Source organism: Elephantulus edwardii, unplaced genomic scaffold (genome assembly GCF_000299155.1).
Source record: "Elephantulus edwardii isolate Elephantulus edwardi_28Jun2011 unplaced genomic scaffold, EleEdw1.0 scaffold00061, whole genome shotgun sequence".
NCBI classification, from domain to species: domain Eukaryota; kingdom Metazoa; phylum Chordata; class Mammalia; order Macroscelidea; family Macroscelididae; genus Elephantulus; species Elephantulus edwardii.
The window spans coordinates 6,565,637-6,573,704 of record NW_006399811.1 but is presented as its reverse complement, the minus strand read 5'-3'; the positions used below and the strand labels follow the sequence as shown (position 1 = coordinate 6,573,704).

General features: G+C 39.1%; 1 pseudogene; it reads left to right on the top strand.

The window, feature by feature from the left end:
- The first annotated feature begins 1,159 nt into the window (after positions 1-1,159).
- Positions 1,160-5,134, top strand: LOC102870130 (annotated as a pseudogene).
- Positions 5,135-8,068: the final 2,934 nt, after the last annotated feature.

Here is an 8,068-nt window from a genome sequence, read left to right as displayed (position 1 = left end):
ACCTTTTATGCATCAGAGAGTTGGACAATGACTAGGGAAGATGGAAGGAGAATTGATGCCTTTGAGCTGTGGTGCTGGAGAAAAGTATTGAATGTACCCTGGACTGCCAAGAAAACAAACAGATTCATCCTGGAGAGGGTTAAACCAGGCTACTCCCTGGAGGCAAGGATTCTGCGGCTTTGTCTGACATACTTTGGACATGTTGTAAGGAGAGACAGGTCCTTAGAGAGAGACATCATGCTTGGTAACGTGGAGGGACAGCGCAGGAGGGGAAGACTCTCTATGAGGTGGATTGATTCGGTGACTGGGGTAATCAGGATGGGTGTGTCAGAGGCCATGCGATTGGGACAGGATAGAGCAGGATTTAGGGTTGTTGTACATAGGGTCGCTATGAGTCGCAAATGACTCGACGGCACATAACAACAACAACAACATGATGACTGAGGCAGACTGCTGCTTTCTGATATTATGTGGGCATTTCTCAGTAAATGCCAGGTTGTTGTAACTATATAATGACCCAGGCTATGGCAATGTTTTCTGAAGGAACTTTATATTTGTCCTCCCTTCTTGGGAAGAACAGTCAACCAGGAGCGGGATGACTGTTGCCCTCCTGAAATCATGCCTCCACCCAGCCCCTTCTGTTGTTATTGTTGCTGATTGCCATTTAGTCAAGCACAAGTCATAGCAACCCTATGAACAAAAGACCTGAGGCCTTTCTATAACTATCGTTGTTTCTCCAATTTCATAGAGTTTCCATTCATTGGATCTTGTTGGAACTAATGAGAACCTGGTGCGCTCGCCTGGGGTTTTTAAAAATTCATTTGGCTTTGCAGGGGTGAGTTCTTCTTGTGTTGGATGGGGTCAGCTCTGGACTGGTTGGACTTCTGCTCAAGATTAAGAAATTCCACATGATTTAGATAGACAGTAGTGTTTCACCCAAAGAACCTGTGATATTGGTGCTCCTGGTGCTGGACAGCACAGGTGGCAGCTGGGCGTTCCCCAGGCAGCAGGGAGGCGGAGTCTCTAAGCGGTGGGGACAGTGATTGAGTGCTTTGGGCAGTATTGCATTCTAAAATTGCAGACCCTCAACCTGACAGGCAATGGATCTGCCACCAGCCAGGGTGTAAGTGTCCCTGGGCTTGGCTGCAGCCTTTAGTAGATGCTGGGGAAGCAGTGGCTGGGCCAGCCATGCCACACAGGCCTTGGTATCTTGCAGCAGAGCAAAGGTAAGGTCCAGTGAAAGGAGAGGGTCCCTTGAGAGCGGATTCTACTTTTCAGACAGGTATATATTCTACCTCCTTTCCTTCAACCTCTCTGCCACTGCTCTAGTTCTGGTGTTCTTGAATGCTCTAATAGTTTTGAATAGAACATCTCATTTCTATCCATGTACTTTCTCCTGTTCTTCTCCTAGAAAATCAGTGACATCCATTAGGATAGTGAATGTTTTGGATTATGATTCCATTGCACTAAAAGCTTCCTTAACACAACAGCATTTGTTGTTTATCGTTCCCCAATACTATACTGCAAGTATATAATAAACCACAACATCAAACCCATTGTCACTGAATCAGGTATGACTTATTAGCAACAGTATAGCCCAGAGTAGAAGTGCCCCATATTGATTGTAAGCCTGTGTCTTTATGGGAGCAGACTACTGAGCTTTTCTGGTCACAACTTACCTGCTGCACATAGTCTGGGCTCCTTAAAATGTATATACTAGGCAGTCAAAACAATTTGTTTAGTGAATTAACAATTAAAACTCTATCTATAAGAGTAGATTTAATATAATTAATCAATCTTAGAAATTTAAAGTGTTACTGCTCCATTTAGAAATGAAGGAGTCTTGTTCCTTTAGCCATTTGTGAGATAAAAAAAAAAGGCTATTAGCTTATTTTGCCTTTTAAAGTAATATGTTTATTGTTTTAAAAATACGAATATCTGTAAAGACAGGGTAATTGTGGGCATAGTTCAATGGTGATTAATTTTATAAAACATAGTGAATGGGAATGATTGTATGATCATATGAAACATAATGTGAATGAAGGATAGTGTGGAACACAATGTATACTATCAATGCAAACCCATACAAAATGGAAATTTTAAAATGGCTTTAAAAGCAAGAAGAAGATAAGAATCCAGACTTCCATTAATAAAAAAACATCATTTACTTGATTGCAATGAGTTAGCTGGAATACAGAGAAAGGATCAGTCATAAGGACAGGCAAAGCATTCAGGGATAATGTGAAGACTTCAGCTGCTTGGGAACAAGGGAGCTAGGGGATGATGCAAAGACATTGTAACCCAGACTTTGGATAACAAAGACTAACTAGACTAATTCTAGTTAACTCCCTAGTGAGAATGGAATTGCTGTTATGTTATTTTGCTCCATTGCTGTCAAGTAGATTCTGACTCACAGCAACCCTCCATTGGGTTTCTGAGACAGTCAATCGTTACTGCAGGGACTGCCCATTTTATCTCAAAGAGTAACTGGTGAGTTCAAACCACTAAATTTTTAGTTAGAAGCTCAATGAATAATATACTACTGGTATAAGTGGTGCTTAGAAACCAGGAGGAATTAGAATGCCAGATTGCAATACTTTGCATACCCATTAGGAAGCTCTAGTGGCTTAGTGGTAAGGAACTGCACGGTGATCACGAAGGTATGAGATTTGAGTTCACCAGCTGCTCTGTGGGAGAAAGATGGGCAGTTTCTTGCTGTGCAATTAACTACTTCTGAAAACCACTGGAGGGTCAGCTATGGGTCAGTTCTGGCTCAATGATACACAACAATAAGAAGTATACTCATACCTTATTTATTGATATGATTGGTTTCCAAAGGCCCAGGTTGTTATCAGAAAATCAGTGTTAGGTAAAGATGGAAGGAAGATGACCACAACAGATCACAAAATAGAAGATGACTACATTGTTACATAACTGCCAGGCTGAGAATTATGGTCCAGCCAAGTTTACACACAGCCAGAACCATTTTAGCCAGCTCTTCTCTTCCTACTCAGATTAATTGTAGCCAGGCATGCATCGTTACTGCATAACATAGTAGAGTGTGGTTCTTTCTCAGTTGTGAATGTGAAATATATATAAGAAGGGTAGGTATAATTGCAGACAAATGGATCTGAAGAAGGCTAGGGCTCATAAGTCCCAAACCTTTTTGAGTGATCAGATTCCACCACAATTTATTTCATTCCATGACCTATATAAGTATTATATGCCATATGTCTATAAAAATAATTAAAGCTAATTAAAATTAATTTAATTTAATGAATGTTTGAAGAGCTTCATAATAACTCTTGAGATAATTAGAGCTGCTTTGGGATGTTACAAAAGGAGCATTTGAGTAACTGGGCTAGATGTTTAACCTGGAGATAATGTAACAAAGAGTAGCAATAGAGTGAATGGCAGTTCTGTGTTAAGAATTAGCAAGCAGGCTCTGTATTGCAGAGCCATATCTGGGAAAAATAGTGCTTATGGAAATGACTGTGTTGCACCCCTTTTCAAAGAACTAACTCCCCTCATTTAGATAACTTTGCTATAATATCAGCTCAAAAAAAGGAATAAAACCTCAATCTTTTTGTTAACAAATTATAAAGCCACATGAATTTATTTCATCAGTCTCTTTTATTGTTGTTATTATTAATTTTAATGAACATTTACAGAGATTTTGAATTTCCATTCATTCATTGTTGCACTTTTCTCCCATCCCCACCCCCCAGTTTGCTCTTTGAAAAATAAAAGAAAAATTCCTTCATTGGTATACAATCCCCCTGCACCCCCTACTCCCACATATAATTATTAAAACAATAACAACAACAAAAACAACAACAACAAAAAAACCACCTACGGTGTGACTGATGCAAGCCATGGTTTGTTTTTGGTTATTTTATTAATATTTTAATGAAAGTTTTCAAAAAAACAAAACCATTGCATTTTCAATTGCTTTATATAGATGTGAAAGTTGGACAGTAAATAAGGAAGATCAAAGAAAAAAACCAACAAAACCCACATGAAGACATCCTTGAGTTGTCTGGGTCCTTCCAATGTCATGTTCTAGCATCACAGAAATAGCCATATTTGTATTTCACGCTGCACCCCAACACCAACTTCATCATGTGTTCATTCCTCATGGGAAAGGCATTCCTCAGTCAGTGGGCTTGTGGCCACTGTGTTTGGAGCAACAGGAATCCTGGACTGACTTGTTGTCAACCACCTTCACCATATGGGTTCACTAGTGATCATACCCTGTCCTTGTGACACATTATGACCTCATGTACCTTAATCCCATGGGTAACTTGGGACAGATCTTCTGAGAAAGGAATGGGAGAGACAAAGATTCCATCTGAAGAGCAGTGGAACACAGCAATGTGGTCTTCAATTTTGTTGGACAAGAATGGGAAGTGAAAAAGCTTTGAATGTGGGGAGGATTTTCTGAAGATTCCCCATGCAATTGCTCAACTGACTAAGGAGGCTGGAGTTGAGAAATTGGTTCACATTTCTCATCTGAAAGCAAATATTTAAAGCTTTTTTAGATATCTGAGAAATAAGGCATTAGAGACAAGAAAGTGTGAAGTATTTCCAATAGCCACTATTATAAAACCATCAGACCTCTCTGGAAGCAAAGATAGATTCCTCAACTAGTTTGCCAATTTGTGCTCATTTGATGGTCTGCCCCTGATTTCCTTGGGCCTGAAGATGGAGAAACAATTAGTATATGTTGTAGATATATCCAAAGGAATTATTAAAGTAGTTAAAGATTCTGATGCCATAGGGAAAACCTTTGCTGTCATTGGACCAAATCAGTGCCTCCTCTTCGATTTGATGGAGTTTGTCTTTGCTGTGGTTCACAGACCCTTTATCCCATATCCTTTGTCTCATTTTGTATATCAGTTGGTGGCAAGATTCTTTGAAATGAGTCTATTTGAGCCCTGGACAATGAGGGATAAAACGGAACAGGTTCACATCACAGAAATGAAGTTTTCTCACCTGCCAGGCTTGCAAGACCTTGGTATTCAAGAGATACCTTTGAAATGCAAGACCATTGAGGTATTTCATTCACTGCAATTACTGCTGGCTGTCATCTGAAACTAAAGATGTGAAGTCAACCAAGACAGTCAATATTTAGTGGCCCATGACCACACTTTAGTTTTTAGTATCATTCAGGTTAACCTGGCTTTCCTGTACCTACTTTCTTCAAAGAATCCTGTACATTTGACATCTGTTAATGATCTATTAAAAGATCTATTAAAAAAACAAACCACAACAAAACCACATGGCAATTATAATTGCTTCTTCTTTGTTTAACTAATGAAAATTTGTCCATGATATACTTAAAATATTGTCAATTTCTTCTCTTTCTTGAAAAAGTTCAGCAGAGCAAGTTCATTACAGTCTCACAAACTTCCCCCAAAACTACTGCCACAGAATTGAGTCTGATTCATAGAAATATCTTCTATAACATTTCTGAGGTTTATAAATCTTTACAAGAGGAGATCACCTATCTTTCCCTCTCAGAGTGACTATTGAATTTGAACACTGACCTTTTACTTAGTGATAGAACTTGTAACTCATTACATGAACAGAGCTCCTTCACCTTGATTCATGAAAGCTCACAAATAGGAAAGTATTAACTATAACTTGCTGAACAATCTCTCACAGCAGGTGGAGAAAAGGATACTGGTTAGTTGGACTTTTATGGTTAGTAGAAAATACTACTCCCTGGAGCCATGTTGCCCAGGACACATGCCATACTTACTATACCTTAGATAAATGTCTAATGCAGAGTGCTGCTAATCTACCTCTCTGGAGAAGAAATCACCTCATCTTATAGTACTTGCCAATTTCTGTGCTATAAATATTTCCTTTATGGTGGATTTCTGGATGATGAATAAATAAGATTGAAGAAGATCTGGTGCTTTGAATATTGAATATACTAGGGGATGCCAAACAAATAAGCAAATTTGTGTTGGAAGAAATACAGCCAGAGACATATAGGCCAGAATGGTGGGATTTCATCTCACTTATGTTGGGCATGTCAAGAGGGTCCAGTCCCTGAAAAAGGACATCACGCGTGGAAAAGTGGAGGGTCAGAGAAGAAGAGGAATTCTCACAAGATGGATTGACAAGGTGACTGCAACATAGGCTTGAGCACAGAAGAGATTGCAATAAGAATAGTACAGGAGCAGGCAAGATTGAGTTCTGTTGTACATAAGATTGCTATAAATGGGGGTTGACTCCATGGCATCTAACAATACCATGAAGGATTTCAATCTACTAGTGGTTCAACAAATGGTTCAGCAAATTCCTAAATATTTAACAGTCAGCTTTTGTAAGCTTGTATGACAGATTCAGTACAATATGTTCTTGTCTGAGCTTCGAGTTTGTCTTGTAACTTGTACATCATTTAACTTCTCAGGTACTGAATTTTGTCATTGATGAAGTAAAGCTGCTAGAATAACTTCAAAGATCTCTCCCATCACTCATCTGTCAATTTGTCATATTCTGGTGGTTTGCATGTTGCTGTGAAGCTGAAAAGTATGGCGTTGGTGTTTCAAATACCAGGAGGCTCATCCACGGTGGACAGTTTCAGCAAAGCTTTGACTAAGATAGACCTGGTAGAAGGACCTAAAGATTTACTTTTGAAAAAATTAACTGTGAAAACCTCATGAATAGCAGCAGCAGAAATGACCAGATAAGCCTGTCAAGTTTGTTGTTGTTTTGAGGTGTCATTGAGTTGAGTACAACTCATAGCAACCCTACAAACAACAGATCTGAACCCTATGCTATCTGGTGGCATACTCTCAATCTCTGACACACTTGAGCCGATTGGTGCAGCCAGTGTATCAGTCCACCTGGTTGAGGATCTTCCTCTTTTTCTATGCATGATGATCTGCCCAAGGAATAGCCTCTCCTATCCTATCCCAAAGTATGTGAGACAAAGTTTTATTGTACTTGCCTCCAAGGAACTCTCTGGCTGCATTTTCTCCAAAACATTTCTATTTGTTCTTTTGGCAGTCCATGGGATATTCAGTACGCTTCTCAAATGCCATAGTTCAAAGGCATCAATTCTTCTTCTGTCACCCTTATTCACTGTCTGGTTCTCAGCATAGCAAGTAATTGAAAACATCTTGGCCTGAATTAGGCCCACCTGAGTCCTCAAACTAATATCATCGCTCCTCACTAATTCAGAGAAGTCCTCAATTGCAGACTTTCCCAGAGCCATATATCTCCTGATCTCTTGACTACCGGTACCCAATATATTGGTGTGGGTCCACGTAAGATGACATCATTGACAGTTTCAGTATTTTCTCCATCTATTATGATATTGCCTATTGGTTCAGTGGTAAGAATTTTTGGGTTTTGATGCTTCAATACTGGATGTTCTTTAGCAAGTACTTCAAGTCCTCACTTTCAGCAAGCAAGGTTGTGCTTTCTGCATAATGAAAGTTATTGATGAGTCTTCCTCCAATCCTGATGCCACGTTCTTCATCATAGAGTCAAGCTTCACTGATTATTTCCTCAACATACAGATTAAATAGATTTGGAGTAAGGATACAATCCTGATGTACAGCTTTCTTTATTTTAAACCATGCAGTGCACAACAGGGTCTACGTATTGGTTTCATACGAGCACAGTTTTCTGGGAATTCCATTTTTCTCAATGTTAGCCATAATTTGTTGTGATCCACACAATCAAATGCCTTTGTATAGTCAATATAACACAAGTAGGTATTTTTCTGATATTCTTTGCTTTCAGCCAGGATCCATCTGATATCTGACATCAGTAGTGATATTGAAATCCAGCTTGAACTTTGGGCAGTTCTATATGTACTATTCTAGTAATTTTTGAATGATCTTCAGCTGAATTTTGCTCACATGTGTTATTAATTATATTGTTTGATAATTTTCACATTCTATTGGATCACCTTTCTCAGGAATAGCAACAAATATAGATCTCTTCCTCTCTATTGACCAGGCATTTGTCCTCCAAATTTCCTGGCATAGACTGGTGAGCAGGTCCAGGTCTGAGTCTATCATTAGAAATATGTCGGTTGTTATAT